The following is a 17825-nucleotide window of genomic DNA, read 5'->3' on the forward strand; positions in this document are numbered from 1 at the left end:
ACATCAGTTAAGATGATGCTAGAGGGTACGCTAAGCTGGTAGCTAACATTATCATCAGTGTTTAGGGTGAAAGTGACGATTCTCTCCAACCAGTCAGTAGTCTGCATCCACGTCACCTTTTGGTATCGACTCAGCTCGTTTGGGAATTTGATGGAGGTGATCCCAAAAATTGTACCAGATACCAGGTACCAGGTTTGCCTAATGGAAAACCAAAAAAGCCAAGTAGAGTTGAGCTTAGTCAGTACCATTCAGTGGAGAAGTGGCTTTAGGCTGGTGGTCATAATGTTTCGGCACATAACAGTGTACATAAAAATGTGATAACTGTCATACAGTGTCAGAAATCCCACAAATATGCAAATATGCACTTCAAACACTAGCTGCTAATGTCATATAGCATCCACATAAAACAGCATAAGCAAGTCTATTTGGGGTCACTGAACAACCCAACACAGTTTGAGGAAAGGGTGTGATGGTTGGGCATTCCGTTTGCACAAGGCTAACCTGGTATAAGGCTCCTTTTTTTAACTAAGAAGAGGTCACTTTAAGGGTCGCTTTGGCAAGAACTTATACCCTTCATGTCATCCTCTCTTTCTCTTTCTCTTGCTTATGCAAACACACTCTACCCTCCTCTCTCTGTGCCTTGTTTTCAGGGTGTTTTCTCTGCCTCCTACCTCTCCGTTCTCCTCCCCAGCAGTCTGACAGCAGGGAACTGACCATCATTTTCCTCCCGAGTGAGCAATTTCCCAGCATTCAGCCAGCACTGCTAGCCAAACCCTGCAGGAGTTCACAATTTTACCTCAGTCTAAAGCCTAAAATGGGTATTTATATTTACATATATGTGAGAATTCTGGTAATTGTTTATACGTTCATGTTACATTTCATATGAGGATGTTAAGCATAGCTTTTTACATATTGTGAGTTTTCAACTGTGAAAAAAGGCAGAATCTTTAAAGCTAGACTCATTGATCAGTCCTTTGTGCCAATTCCAGATAACTGCAATACTGTGCTGACACATAGTTATTTCTTTGACTTGTGTTGTTGTGGTACACTAATATTTAACCATTAAACTCGCTGCACTGCTGTGTTTACTGCACACCCGCTGTGGCTGTAACTCAAGATAATAGCAAACCAATAACAACAATGACAACAATAACAACAAAACTTTTTCTTTGGAAAGCATTTCAAATCAATGGCGCACAGTTTCAGCAGACTGTCTGGTATTACACTGAGGTGAGTATCACATAATTCTACAGAGGCATAGCCAAGGCATGGCTAAGGGTGGCCAGGGTCACCCTAGCATGAAGCATGGCCACCTTTCTGGCCACCTTAATCATGGAATGTGAGACAGTCAACCATGATCAATCAGCCATCATCAATAAAGCATCAATTACGCTTAATGATGAAAATTTGCCAGGGTAGTTACTAATCAGTTATTAAAGGCTGATGATGATGCATTGGATATCTTGCTCTGGTAGGTTTATTTGCTTAATAAACTGGTGAGTGAATCTGCGTTGGGTCCCATCAGCAGTGCTGTGCTGAGAGCTACATTATGAAGTAGGCTTACTTTATATTCAACTGCATTTAAGATAAGTTACATATACACTACATGAACAAAAGTATTAGGGCACCTACACATTACATCTACAGGAGCTTTTGACATCTCATTCTAAATCCATAGGCATTAATATAGATAGACAGACAGACAGACAGACAGATAGACAGATAGATAGATAGATAGATAGATTATAGTTCATCCCAAAAGTCTTCAGTGAGGTTGAGGTCAGGGTTCAGTGTGGGCCAGTCAAGTTCTTCCACACCAAATGTACCTAGCCAGGCCTTTATGGACCTTGCTTTGTGCACTGAGGCTCAGTCATGCTGGAACAGAAAAGGTTCTTCCCCAAACTGTTCCCACAAAGTTGGAAGCATACAATTGTCCAAAATATCTTGGTCTGCTTAAGCATTAAGATTTCCCTTCACTGGAACCTAGTCCAACCCCATAGCATTATCCCTCCCACCAAACTTTACAGTTGGTACAGTGCAGTCAGACAGTAATGTTCTCCTGGCATTTACCAAAATCAGACTTGTTCATCAGACTGCCAGATAGAGAAGCATGATTAGTCACTCCACAGAATACAGCATGTAGCTGCTCGGCCATGGAAACCCATGTCATGAAGCTCCTGGCGCACAGTTTTTGTGCTGATGTTAATGTCAGAGGAGGTTTGGAACTCTGCAGTTATTGCATCAGCAGAGCGTTGGTGACTTTTATGCACTATGCGCCTCAGCACTCGGTGACCTGCTCTCTTATTTTACATGGTCTGACACTTCATGGCTGAGTTGTTGTGGTTCCTAAACCAAATCAAAAATACCACTCAAAGTTGATTGTGGAATATCTAGGAGGGAAGAAATTTTGCAAATTGACTTATTGCAACGGTGGCATCCTATTACAGCACAACGCTCAAATTCAGAGAGCTCTTTAGAACGACCCATTCTTTCACAAATGTGAGTAAAGGCAGACTGCATGGCTAGGCTCTTGATTTTATACACCTTTGGCAATGGAATTGAATGAAACACCTGAATTCAGTGATTAAGAGGCTTGTCCCAATGCTTTTATCCATATAGTGTAGTTAAATATCAAAAAATAGTTGTAGGTAACCTTATACAGTTCTGCCTGGCTAGCTTTCTAATCATTAGATTCATTAGAAATGGCCCAAAATGACTTGGAATAAAATTTTATTCTATCAAGTTTGGTTACAACAGAAAAAATATAAAAACAATCTAGAAAAATCCATTCAATACTAAATTATACTGAGATATCTCAGTTATCAACCAAAAAAGCCAAAAAGCCCTTTCCTCAGGATTCCCATCATCCCATGCTGCTAGTTTTGACGGCTCATTAGCGTGTCAGAGTGTCATGGATATGGTCTCAGGGGAGAATTCTTTTTCAGATGATGAGACAGATTTGCTGACACAGCTCACCCAGAGCTCATACCTCAGGCTGTTAGAATAAAATCGGTCAGTCAGTGCCAGCCGGTTTCATCTTTCAGCCGCCTTCATTAGTCTAATGAGCTCCCGCCTTTCATCCACTTACAGTCATTTTCAGGAGTCTCTGGTCAAGCTCTTACCTGACCTTCAAAGTCCTGACTTCTCTGCCCTCATGACAGACTAACATCTATTTTGAGCTAAGGTGGTCTCAATAGGGTCACCACACGCCCTATATTTGCCAAGACATTTAAACTAAGATGGTCTCAGTAGTCTCAATAGGGTGACCTAATGGGAGAGTTAAACTAAGGTGGTCTCAAAAGGGTGACCACACATCCCATATTACCCAGCACCTACAAACTAAAGTGGTCTCAATAGGATGACCACACATACCATATTTTCTAGGACAGTCAAACTAAGTTAAAGTGGTCTCAGTAAGGTGTCCACACATCCCACATTTCCTAGGACAGTCAAACCATGATGGTCTGACTAAGGTGACCACACATTCCACATTCTCCAGCACCTACAAACTAAGGAGGTCTCAATAAGGTGACCACACATCTCACATTTCCTAGGACAGTCCAACTAAGATGGTCTGAATAGGGTGACCACATGTCCCATATTCCCCAGCATTTACAAACTAAGGTGGTCTCAATAGGGTGGCTGCGTGTCCCATATTCCCCAGCATTTGCAAACTAAGGTGGTCTTCATAGGGTGACCACACATCCCGTATTTCCCAGGACAGTCAAACTAAAGTGGTCTCAAGAGGGTGACCACACATATTTCCCAGGACATTCAAACTAAAGTGGTTTCAAGAGGGTGATCACACAACCCATTATTCCCATATTTCCCAGGACAGTCAAAGAAACCCCCATCATCCTCCTCACCTCCCTGTTTTGTATTGAAATATGCAATAGATCATGGGTGCTAAGTCCTGGTCCTGGAGATCTACCACCTGCAGAGTTTAGCTCCAACCCTAATCCAGGTAATGAAGGCCTAAAGTACTTCTGAGTAGTAGAAGCAGGGGTGTTGGATCTGAACTCTGCAGAATAGTAGATCTCTAGGACCAGGATTGTGCACCCCCAGAATAAATCTTCACCACAGATCTCAAGGTTTGACTCAAATTTTACAAACACAGCAAAGGCTGAAAAACGTGAGGTGCACTGCATGGCCTTTGTTTTCCTGGGGTTTCGCATTGCAGTTTTTAACACTTCATTAGGCTGTGTATCTCCCTGTTGTTAAGCAACAATAGTGTCATTGGTGTCAATTAGCTGTGCAAAAGCTGCCAGCCATTGGTTCGGTATGTACAGAGAGAAAGCTCAGGCACTCGCCTTTTTAGAAAATGATCTATTGTTGACTAGCAAGTGTGGTACTGCTAGCAAAAAGTTATGTTTTATTTACATCAGGATTTTGATCGGTAAAATCATATTCAGCGACTGCAACCAGGAAGGCTTCTTCAAATAGAGCTGTCACTGAAGGCCCGCCTTTGATCTGATTGGTCAGCACAGAAAAATACTCATACTGTAGGCTACCAGAGCACTTTGTGTTGAAATGCATCCCAGGGTGCCTGTAGCACTTCACATAAAAGACATCTGCACAAAAAAAAACAGCAATCAAAATGCATCTCTTAAAAAAACAACTGGGAAAAAAAGCACATCAACCTGCAAAGAAACACATACAGCGTAAACCCACTCTGAGGTCAGGTGCAGGGCAGTGTTACATTTCACAAAATCACAAAATCTTTGTTTTCCACTTTTAACATTCATATCACTTCTTAGCATTTCACACCCAACACTCTGGAGAGCACACTAGACTAACTGCACTATGCACTCTAATAGATAAGACAAGACAAGTCTGCTCACTGTGTCGAGACCGTTGGAACTAATGTAGCGCCAAGCTTGTTTACAGTTCATTCCAGAGAAAGACTTTGGGGAACCAATCAGTGAACTTTCTGTAGCTTGTGTATGGGAAGTGAAGGGCTGAGGAACAGTGCAGCTGGGATTTCTCCAATGTTGGCCCAATCTTTGGCTCCATCTGCTAGCAGCTCAACTCTTCTCTCTTTAACAAACTCCCAGATCATATCTAGGTCAGGTTATTTAGCTAATCAAAATGTAAAGCAGTCTGTTAATTTCGCTTCAGGGCGCACTACAGCAAGAGCATATTTCAAAGGTAAATGAGATATGATGAAGATTTGAGGAACTTCAGACCTTTCTGGTTGGGCCTCATTTCATTTTCAGCCTCAAACTGCATTGTAGGAATATGCTGCCAAGATTAAAGTGGTTTTGTTTAAAATATTATAATTTCACACCTTATTTTAGTGCTTATTATATGTTCCAACTGCAGTGTGTATCATGAAGCCATCTTATTCCAGCCAAATATTCCAAATGTGTTATAGTTACAGTGGTCTGTGATCACGACTACGCCATCTTAGATATTACTAACACTTTTAATTGATTTCTTTTCACTTCACAGTCAACTATTCTCCTTTAATAACATGATTTCCTAAAGCTGTTATATGTATTTGAAATTTGTATATGGAAAGAACAGGATGTAATGAAACTGAAATTGAATTTGAATTGTGAATTTTGAAAAAAATTAGTAAGTCATGACAATGTAATTGATATACGCAGTAATTTTCAATCTTTAAAACACAATATTTATGGTTTTTGCACACTTTACCTGTGAAATATATGTGACTTTTCTGTAAGGGCAGTTATGTATTCAGTATCCATAGTAAACAGTTTCCATTTGCGCCAGAGAGGGCAACTGTCACGCTTCCTGCCACTCATCAGACGGAGCTAGTTCCCTCGCTCGCGTGTTCTGACATGAACTCCATTTCCCAGACTCCTCAGCAAAGTCACATGACTCTGGAGAGATCCTCATCCTCCAATCATCCCTCAAGTTCACCTGAATACTAAAGCTTTGCAGCTGTTTTAGATAATATTTAAGCCCGGGCTTTAGTTAGAATCTTTGCGAGGTATTGCTTTCTCCACGAAACTGCTGAGCGTTTTCTTTCTGATTGTTTTCCTTAATTCTTTCTTTCCTTTATTCTTCTCGTTTTCTCTGACTCTGTTTTTGGATTTGCCCTTTTGTACTTCTGCCTGGTTATTTGGATTAGTGATTTTGACCCTTTGCTTGTTTTGTGGACTTCGACCTGTTTTGCCCTTGTCTGTTATGGTAGCCATTCTCATCTTGCTGTGTTTTCTGGAACTGACCCACGCTCGCTATCTGACTACGGTGCTCATCCCTGATTCCCCAAGTAAAGCTTCCTTTTGGGTTTTCAAACCACGAGCGTCTGCTTTCTGTTCAAACGTTACAGCAACAGACTGAAAAAAGTATTGAATATGTAATATTAATGCTATTGATCAGAGCTCATGATTGCTCTTTGCTCCTTTTAATGCTGAGCTCAAAGCTGAAGTAGAGCCTCAGAGACCCCCAGCCCCTTTCCCACATACACAGAACATCTGTAGAGCTTCAGCTCCTGTGTGACTTAGTGTTGAACTCTTTTTAGCTGAATGGGCTGTTATCCAGTGCCTGTGTATTTGAGTCACACTGGTTAAAAGTGATAAAAATGATAGTTTAGTCGCCTTTTCATTTTCTTTAGAGTATTTATTTAAAAAAGCACATGTTGATGTGAAGTTTTCAGCGCCTTTACAACTTTGTTAACAATTCACTTTTTTCGTCCTTACAAATCTAATATACTTCACACTTCAGTGACCTTTTATTCTTACTCTAATGAAGCAAATCAATAATAAGCATTTCCATAGCCATGAAAATTATATTCTGTATCTGTGCACACACTTGCTCGGAAACACATTGTATCCAACAACTGGTTCAACAAGAAGCTTCTTTTATACAGTGATAGGAAACACTGTAGCACACAGAAAGCTCCAATTCCACATGGTGGTCCATTTTACTATGACCAACGTGAAGGTGCATGCTCACTAACTACTCTGGGAGCAGATGTTAATAAGTTGAAGTGGTCAAGAAGCAATGTTTGTTTCTGAATAAATCATTAGATATAATAGGGTTAATTACACCAAGACCAGCCAAACCATCTAAATCTACACACAAACCTCTATGGAACATAGTGAATTCATTTTTAACTGCTTAAGTGTCTCTAAAACACTTGACTGCTCTTGGTTGGCAGCTAATTGTAGTAAGAAATCTGCTTGGGTGTGAGTAATAATGCAGACGAAATAGAGTGAATGGAAGAGATAAAAAAGAAATTTAATGGCAAAAAACAAGCAAAAATATGGCAAAAATAGTGATTTGTCCTGTTGGTCTTAAGAAGCATATCTTCCCTCACTTTTAGCATTCTTATCTTACTGTAAAGAAAAAATGCAATCAGCTCACACAGTCTCATCATCCTCCATCATCTTCTCAAAGCATAGGGTCCAATACAGATCCCCAACTGATGTTCCAGACAGTGGAAGGATTGATATCTAATAATTTGGAAACACTCATAAAACCCCTTCCCAGACTCAGAGGCATCTACAGCTTTCTTTTTGAAGGCCTCAGAGAGCTCTTTTGATCTAGGCATGATGAAACCACACACTCCAATAACAAAGAGCAAACCAGACCAGATATCTGAGGTTTAAAAGTCAAAGACAGGTTCCTCCAAGATATTTTCAATGGTGTTCTCATAATTTTTCTACATAATTATTTCAATCATACAAAGGATGACAAAAAATGTTAATTTTAGGTGTCACTTGTTAAATTATATCAACTTTATCTATCAACATCATTTAAATGGAGACCAGATATCTGTATATCCAAACATGTTGAAAACCTTTCATGAAGTGTGCTTACTTCTTCACATGATCATATATGTAATGTTGATGATGGTAAATTTGAAAAATATATATTTTCTTTGGGGACTAATTTGCCTTACAAATCCCTGCATGTACCATTTTAGGCCAAAGGCATATCTCAAAACTATTGCAAAACAATGTCTCAAGCATCAGGCAGTATAATAGTAACTGGGTCATGTAATAATTTTCTGTGAGGGAGCTTTTAGAGGCATTGACCGCTTAAATGGTCAGGGCCCACTGGCAGGCCCAAAGTTTTATTACACACTTGTATAACCTAAGAATAGCTCAGCCAGTTTGCACTGAAGTCTCTATAGTTAGTGAATAATGAGCATTAGTATGTAATAAGCCTGAGATTTTAAAGGGTTAAACAATTCGGACCTTGTAATTTTCTCTACAATGGGGCATTTCACATCAAACCACTCTGAATGATGTTGTTTACACCTCACCCATTGATCAATGCAGGAATTTTGGGGAAAAATTGTGGAATTTCCTTTTAATCGTTCTGTATTTTATTTTTCCATATATTTTTGGCTGCAACATGTGCAGACAATGTTTTGCTAGTTAGCAAGATACTTTGCTTGTATTATTGATTACAGACTGGAGGGAATTTGGGAGTGGGCTTTAGATAGAGAGCCTGTGGGCGGAGCCTTTTTAGCAGCTGATTCTGCACCATCCACTACCAGAATTTTAAGTTGTCTCCAGGCATCTATTCTCATTAAAAGATCATGCCTGGCATCGAGAAACTATATTAGAACAAGATATTAAGTGCTTTACTCATCTATTTTACTGACAGTTTGTTAATAACTCAGTGTCATACCAGGCCTGCTGACGAGGCCTGAGGGTCAGCATGTTCTTGTAAAGATAAACAATACTCATGTGAAGTGGAGAGTGAGACAGTGTCCTCATTCAGACTAAAATTATTCACATCTCATATAGACCAAATCATAGATCATAATAGTAATTACACTAAACCATTAATGTGCATATATCAATCAATACATCATAAATCAGGCCTGGAATTCCTTCACCTCCAATAACTTGAAAACACTATGAAAACAACAGAGCAGCACCTCTCCTGATTAACCACACAAGTGTTATAGAAATGTCCTTGTCTTTTTTTCTTGTCTGCCAGGCTGAAAGGTTTCAAAACAATCTCATTTCAGTCCCTTCAATCAAACACGTCACAGAACTTTTTCGACTGCATGTCAGAATCAGTATGCATGCAGCATGTGCCAGGAAACATGTCCTCTTCCTTCTGCAGTGCTCCATGTTTAGATAAAGACCTGGCGTGGATGCCGGGGGCAAAATGAAGACACGCATCGGAAGGGAACGTGACGTTAACGTGAGCGCTCCCAGGCAAAAGGGGACACAAAGCCTCCTTATCGTAGCTGAAAGAATAATGCGTTAGTGTGACTTTGCCCTGAGCGAGCAGCCTCTTTTTGCTTTTTGTCCTGCAGATCAAAGAGCAGGATCCAGGAGACAAGCAGCCAGGCTGCATACAGAGTGGTCAGTGGAGACGGAGAGAGAGACAAAAGAGCAGGAGAGACGGTTCCGAGCATGGCTCAAAGGGAATTTAGAATGAGTGCCTCACTCCACCACACTGCAATATTATTACATGCCTCTCACATCCAAAACATCACAACAAAAATATAGTTTCCAGTTTATTGGTACTTCTGCTTCTACTTTGTGTCCATTTGATCAGAAACACCTAATATAGGTACATTCTGTAGGTCTACAATTATCAGAGGTAAACCTATTAGAGCTAGGCCTTCAGTTTGGGCCATAAAAGTAAAAACGCTTCTACATCATGCTAATTCCTGCTAGCATTCCTATGGAATTAGTATGCTAGCGCTAAATTAATGGTGGTTTACGTGAATACTTTTGGCCTTTTTAGACTAAATTTGACTTTTGAAGCTTGTAAAAGATAATCCATGCTTTATTTGAAGCTTGTAACAGATTTTAAAAAGATTTTAAAAAAGTATCTCCATTATATTTTCAACATCATTTGAGTTTAGAAGCTGCCCTTGTGTGTAAGTTTCGTGATGATTGGACCAACAGAAATGCTACAAAATACTTGAAATAAAATCTTTTGCATCAGCTTGGATTAAAAGTAAAGAACATGTTTGCCTTTTCCAGTAAAGTCACCATTTTCTTTGGACAGCGATGATATACAGTTGCTTGTTGTAGCTTTCCAGAGACTCTTTCAGAGCCCTGCCATAGAGCTGCTTTTTTCCCCTCTGACTGAAATGCATTAGTCAGACTACCACTCATATTTACAGTCAGTGACACATCTAGGACTTTCAAAAGGCCTGGAGTGACTTTTTTCTTGCAAATTGGTCAAATTCCCCTGTCAGTTTCTAATTACGTTAGTGGTTAATCAGACCGGTCAGGCCTTTGGTTCAGCTCCTGAAGTCCTAACCAAAGGAAGAGCTTGCTTAGTTGTAGTTACCTATATCCTGATTGGCTCATTTTCCACTGACCTTTTTCAGGAATTTAACAGTTTGTTTTCCAAACAAAACATAAATATAGACTTATTATTACTACTATCAGAGTTTAAATACAAATATGATGATGATCTTAAAAATGAGCTAAAAACTAGGCCTCGAAGGTTTCCCACAGCAAGATACTGCACAGTTTATCAGCCCCTGTCGTGCATTGTGCTTAATGGTAATGCATGTCAGTAACTGAAGTGTGATTACAGTAATTTAAGCTACGATGTGTTACACTACTTTACTGCAGAACAATTATTATTACATTACTATAATGACTTATATTTTACTGTAATTTTAGCGTTCTGGTGTAAGCAGACCTTTTAATGTAGCACAGCCCAGTAAACTTTTGTTGAACCTCACCACTTTACTCCATCTTTCCTGCTGGACATCCTAGCAGCATTGACCCGCAAAGGCAAACTGATGTCTTGCTTGCCTTCTGATAAGCTCCATGTTGAGCAGCACTGTAACTGAACCAAATATAATCATGTTCTCTGACTCTGTTCATTATGACTTTAACATGACTGAGTTGCCAGTTTATTGGAAACACCTACTTTACTTTTATACTCATTGGCCATTTTATCAAAAACACCAATCATAGGTGCACTTTGTAGGTTTACAGTTACTAACTGTAAGTAACTGTCGCATATTTGTTGCTGCATAGTTTATCATCGCCACCCAACCCCCCCATCTCAATAGAGAAAAACCATAATCAAACCAGCCCTGACCCTGTAGCATTTCATCACTGCCCAGTTTCTAACCATATGATCACTCTTGGCTGGATATTTTTGACTGGTCAATCTAGCAGTAACACTGAAGTGTGTAACATGGCTGTGTCTGTTGCACTCGTACCAGCACCACACAGGCTACCATGTCAGTATCACTGCTGTGCTGAGAATGATTTTTAGTCATTGGTTGTCTTATGGTGGTTCCTTTCCAGTAATGGATGAGTTAGAGTGGGTCTGATGAATTGCGCAGCAACAGATAAGCTGCAACTCTAAACCTACATTATAGCTGTTTCTGATAAAATGGCCAATGAGTGTAGACAGAGGGTCTAAAGTGAACTTGGTGTATATCCATCATAGACCTCTGAAGTCATGCTCATATTAGGAACTCTGGGTTGAATGCGTTTTTCTCAGAGGAAAAAAAATGTTTTCTGAAATTGCTGCTCTCTGTGGTCAACAAAAATGTTCCAAATCTTCATCCTATGTACATTTTTCCTGAATGTCACTGGACCTTCTAAATTTCAAGGTCATAAAGAAGCTGAAATATGAATAATGCTATTACTATCCTTTAATACTATTATATAAAACCTGCTACTGGGCTTCAGGTTTCTACTGCCAAACCATCTTAACTACAACATCTGACAAAGCTGGCTGGTTTGTGTGGGGATTTTGGTAAGGTTGCCAGCAATAACTTATTATGTTCAAGGAGCAGCATTGTACTCTGCCATTTGTGGCTGCAGAATTTCTCAGTCCCCTTCTACTCCATCCATCACTGGAAAGGAACCGCTATAGAACCACTGCTTGCCAGATTTGATTTGGGTGTTGGATCATTCTCAACATAGCAATGACACCAATATGGTAGTTCACTGGTATGAGTGTAATGAGCACCGCAGTGTTGCTAAAGTTATATCCAGCCAGTAACAGTCCTGTGGTCAGAAACTGACTGTTGATGCCCAAAGTGAGGCCCACAAGGATGTCTGATTTGGCCCAACAGAAGTTTGCCAAAATTCCCCAACCCTCATCTAATGAGAGAACAAACATTTTTATATAACTTATTATTTCTCTTTTATCAAAACACACAGTCATCACCAACCACTGTACAGATATGTAACAACACATATGTAGCTACTGGCTACCAGAGCTAATTACAGAAATGGACAGTAGACATAACAGGCAGTGGCACACGGACAAGAAGGGTCCACTGGAGTGGAGAACATCTTTAGGCTGCTACTGCCAAACCAACTTAACTACTACATTTGACAAAGCTTGCTGGTTTGCATGTAGTGGTTTGGTGAGGTTGCCAGTCCTGTTCAAAGGTTCAAAGCACAACAGTGTTAGTTTGCATGTAGCACCTTATTTTGACTCTTTAACAATCTTGTAACGTAGAGGGTCCATTGACATTCAGCGGAAATATGAAGGTATGGAAAAATCTTTTAGGCTGGGATATTTTTGTTTACCACAGGACACACTTCAGTGTGACTGTTAGATTGACCAGTCAAAAATATCCAGCCAAGAGTGATCATATGGTCAGAAACTGAGCACTGATGAAAGGCTACAGGGTCAGGGCTGGTCTGATGATAGTTTCTTTCTATTGGGATGGGGGATGGGGGGGGGGAGCACCTGCAATTTGACACAAAATTAGTCAGCCGCCTGATCACACTCATGCCCTTTTTTTGTCTGCTGCTTTCAGTTTACATCTTACGGCAGCGTCAGCACCATCTGTACTGTTAGCTTAGCTTTCACAGACTGCAAGGTACGTCGATCTTATTTGGTAATAAATAAATGTCCTAACAAAATGTCTACATTATAGAAGCAATGCAGTATGATCCCAACATCAAGACTGAAAGCTGAAGTTGGCTTCCTAATTGCCAGTTTCTCATTTGAATTTTTTTACATTAAATGGTGCAGCAGTTAAATTCTGGCACCAGTACAGCTGCCAGCTAACTCTTGCATGATTTAGGGTGGAACGGAAAAGTTGAATGAAAAGCTGATGAAGAAACTGCTAGCTTCAGCTGCATAATCGAAATTCATAATTAAAAAATTAAACAAAATGGCCTTTTGAAACACCTCAGCCCCTGACCCGACCCCCTGCCCGCAAAGTCCATGCATGGCACTGATGTGTACAGGTTCTAATATCTAACTGTTTACTGGGCTTTGCTACAGCAAAAAAAGCCTGCTTACACCAGGATGTAAATATTTCAGTCTATAACTTCTCAAAGTTCCCTACTTGGTGAAGAACAACAAAGAACAAGAGAGACAGATTTATGTGTGGAATATATTTGACATCAATTTATCTGTTCATTTGGTCTGAAAAAAGGTCTAATTTTCTCCTTCGCTCTAATATCTACAATCCATCAGTCTCCTGCAAACGTAAAGATGTAAAATTGGTCTGTGCTTGATTTATCGTCTGTAAGGACTGACTGCCCAGCATTTAGGCAATTCAGTTACACCCCACTGAGCTGCATAAACCTCGTAGCAGCAGCGCATATGGAGAGATGCCACTATTCAACACTCTGGTCAGTTAAATCCTTTCACACAGATGGGCTGAGGATGACCTAGAGGCTGTGAGGAGACAGGCGATGGCCTAATTCCAACTCCAAACAAGGACAAAATAGTGCACTGGACTAGCGGTCAATTCGACCAAAGCTTTAAAGCCACGCTATAATGATGCGTTCTGTTTGCTCACTGTATGATTCGTCCTTTGGGACTTACCTAAGACTAAAATTGCCACATGTAGAGATACTGATCTGTACAATAGTGGACCTGTGGTCAGAAACCGACTGTTGATGAAGGTCGGAGCTGCCCAAAGTGTGGCCCACAAGGATGTTTGATTTGGTCTGCCAGAAGGCTGGCCTGCATTCAGATGTAACAACATATACAGTCCCATCTAAAAGTCAAAGACCACCCTTCATTCACTTTATTTCCAGGAGACTAGATAATAGATAATCCACTTGCATAAAGAAGGGAAAAATCAAAGGAAAATAAATAAGTATACAGAACTGGAGGTCAAAAAAGTATTAAAAGATACAGAGAAAATACTAGAGGCAAATAGAGGCAAGAACTGATAGACCACCAAAACTGTCCCCTTCAGATAAAATGTTTCTGTCCATCCGTCTACTGTGAGAAGACGACACAATGCTATGGGTCTGAAAGGAAGTGTAGCTGTCAAGAAGCCCTTACTGAGAAAAGAGAAAAGAGTCCAGACCTTAACATGATTGAATGTATTCGAGATTCCTTAGAATCGAGAGAAATAGAAAATGCAACCAACTTCTAAGACTGAACTTTGAAAGTGTGGAAAAATATTGCTGCAGATTTCTTTGAAAAACTGAAAGCAAGACTGAAAAGAACGGAAGCTGTAATAAAGTTATATACAATTATATTACATTTAGTTGTTGAGAACTTTTTGTAACTTTCGTTAAATGCATGTGTGCCCTCCGCCTGTCCCCCTGGCCCTGATGACAGCCACGAGAGCCAGCAGGAAGGCAGGGCCTGAACCCCAAACACCGCCGAGGAACGCAAGTGATGGCAAGAGGAGGAGAACAGCCACCAGAGGGGGGGTGAACAGTGATGGCATTGAAAGGCATGAATGTATGTGCTGTGGACCAGGCCTAGGGCCTAGGGGAAAGGCACAGGGCACAATATGTCTGCTTTTATCCTGACTACATAATAGCTGTTTTGACTGAATGTAAAATAAATGAAAGGTGGTCTCTGACTTTTGCTCTATGTAGCTCTATGTAACATTCAATATTATAAAGGCATCCATGCTCCAAAGTTCTCCACATATGCTGGCCATGTAACTTACAAAGTGCACCTATATGGTCTGTGTTTCTGATAAAATGGCCAATGAGTGTAGATATAAGGTAGGTGTTTCTAATAAACTGACCACTCTGTCTATATATGCAAAGAATGTCAACACCCACTTATCTCTCTTGGAAAAACGATTCATCACAGGCACAATTTATCACAGGCACAATTACCATGTAATAGAACACTGATGAAATGTATATTGCAGTGCAGGTCATTCAAACTGGAAGCAGATAGCGAAGAATCGTATTACACGAATTGGCTGAAAATAAATCCTGATGACTCTCCAACCTTTAATTTCTGCTGTAGCATTAAAGCAGCATCAGATATAAAAATGCTTATTACTGAGATTGTGGGCAGAGATATGGACACCATTGACCTTTAATGCTCTTGTTCCACACATTCGGTTCCTGGATTCCTCCCCGGCTTTAGGTAAAAGCAGAGGGACGAGTGGGAGACCCCTTCGTCTTTCTCCAAAACATCACCTCATTTGATGCTCAGTTGGTTTTCTCCCACCCTGCACGCGTGGAGAATTGCCATTTTCTTTGTGGCGGCACCTGAAACCCCACCAGCCGCTCGTGATTTAGCGGACCAGGATGGAATGTGTGAAGTCCTCATTTCAGGGTTACTTCAGGGAGAGATGTGCTTTCAAGCAGCTGTGGGTTTACCGTGCTTTGACCAAGAAAGTAGCTGATAGCTGTTTGGTTGCTATCCTTGCCTTGATGTAGCTTGCCTTGATGTGTGGCCTTGGTGGTCTAATTGACAGCGAACTGATTTAAACTCATATGACATGGGGAGTAACCGTGTTTAGACAAGGTGATGAGGGGAAAGTTGTGAAGATACATTTGAAAGAGTGGAGTTCATGTTCAGGAAGTCAAGGATTTCAGGCTCATTTTGACAAACAAGAGCTCTCTATATTACTATGATTACCTCGGAAGTCTAAACCTATTTTTGGTACAATTTCATAGAGTGTTAGATATCATGTTTTTCAGCACAGGAAAGGCACTGTGAATATTGAAAAATCAAGTGTCAGGTAATTGTATAAAAAAGCTAAAGAACTGAAAATGTGAAGAAAATGCAGTTGCCAAATTACAAGCTATTTGTACACCATTGCACACATTTTGCTGAAAGGCACTCAGTGAGTGCTGCAAACAATCCATATGGTCCAGGACTATTGCTGACATGGAAATTAGACCCATTCATATTTTTCAATTACAGTCTCTACATCAAATGGTTCCAAATTCATTAAACAAGATGTGAGACATAATTTTACACGTTGACAATGACATGGTCAACTTATTAGCCCCTAGGAGTCTACACTCTCAGAAATAAAGGTACTGAACTGTCACTGGGGTGGTACCCTCAAGGGTAGATTTCAGTACCTTTAGTCCAGGAGCATAACTGTACCACAATCCACCGAAATGGTATTTTCTAAGTTGTACTGACTCCACACACCCCGCTTTTTATTTTATTGTTCTGTTTTAAAACATTCGGTTATGAAAAGGTACAAATATGTATTTTTCACTTGGAAAGACTTATTTAAAGTGCACAGTTGGACCTTAAAACCACTGTTGTACGTTTGAGGGGACATTTATATTGTTTGTACCTAAAGAACGAAAAATGTACCTGCACAGAACCTTTATTTATAACAGTGTAGGCCAAACATGGAGAAGCAGTGTTTAGCCACTATGCTGCTCTTAAAAGGAACCATTTGACAGAGACCATTAGAAGAACCCAGGCACTGGAGACCTTTAAATTCAGGCTCAAAACATTCCTATTTGAGCAGATTTCAGCTCAGTTTAAACACTGTTTGCATTTCTAGCACTTTTCCTCTGTGGCAACACTTTTTTATCTTAATTTAACTTTTATTTTTCTTATTTTTAATTGGATTTTTAATTATCCTAATTTAATTTCTAATTCATTTTTTTATTTAATGATTTTCTCTTTTACATCAATTGTTTTAAGCACGTTCTGAATTTCTATTCTCCTTTACTTTTTTAAGCGACTTTATTTTCTCATTTGTAAAGCACTTTGAATGACAGCAGTGTATGAAAGGTGCTATGTACATAAACTTGCCTTGTATTGCCTATTGACAGTTTTTCATGTCTATATTTTTCCATTTCTTTTGTTGTCATGTTCTTACACAAAACATCACAAAACAAGGCTGTGTGTATCCAACAATAACCTTCATCATCTCTTCTAACATAGTATTCAGACAGTGTGGGTTTGTACCACATCAGATCACACACATATACCGACTCCCCTGCAGGATATGTCCGCTCACACCTGCTCTTCTTCACAAATACAGACAACCACATGAGTTCATAGCCTAGCAGTGGACTGGTCAAGTTTGCAGATGACACTAGGCTCTCAGTGCTGACTTAAACCAAAGGCGAGCCCTCAGCGGAGTCTCTGAATGCTATGACAGTTCTTACTTGGAGCTGAAAACCTCTAAAGCGAAGGAGACAGTCGCAGATTTCTCCAGGTAGCAGGACAGCACAGCAACGTTCTTCTGCAGAGCACCGGAGGTTATACAACAGCACAAGCAACCGCACTCTGTCATCAGCGATAAACTCAGATTTGTACCATGCAGTCAGTGACAGCAGAGTCAGGACTTTCTGGGAAGACTCACTGTAGTCATCAGCTTTTTACCTATCAGCCCAACAGCTTCTATACTCATCAACACTGTACGTTCAGCCTTGTCTTATTAGAGAATTCAGTACTTTAAGGTGAACCATTTGGTGGTGTTCATTTGCGCACATGTAGCTTGCATAATTGCCATAGAAAAGCACTGACCAATAGAATGGAATGCTTTGGAGCAGTCTAAGGTCACCATGCCCAAAGTCAAGTGTCAGTTAGAGGGGTTTAAAGCCCCCCTCAGCATTAGGCTGTGGAGCAGTGGAACTGTGTTTCTTTGGAGTAAAAGAGCTTCACCAATACCTTTGGGATGATTTGGAGTTATCTAATCATTCAACATCAGTGCCTGACCTCACTAATGAATGCAATCAAATCCT

This window comes from Colossoma macropomum, unplaced genomic scaffold (assembly GCF_904425465.1).
Source record: "Colossoma macropomum unplaced genomic scaffold, Colossoma_macropomum, whole genome shotgun sequence".
Lineage (NCBI taxonomy): Eukaryota > Metazoa > Chordata > Actinopteri > Characiformes > Serrasalmidae > Colossoma > Colossoma macropomum.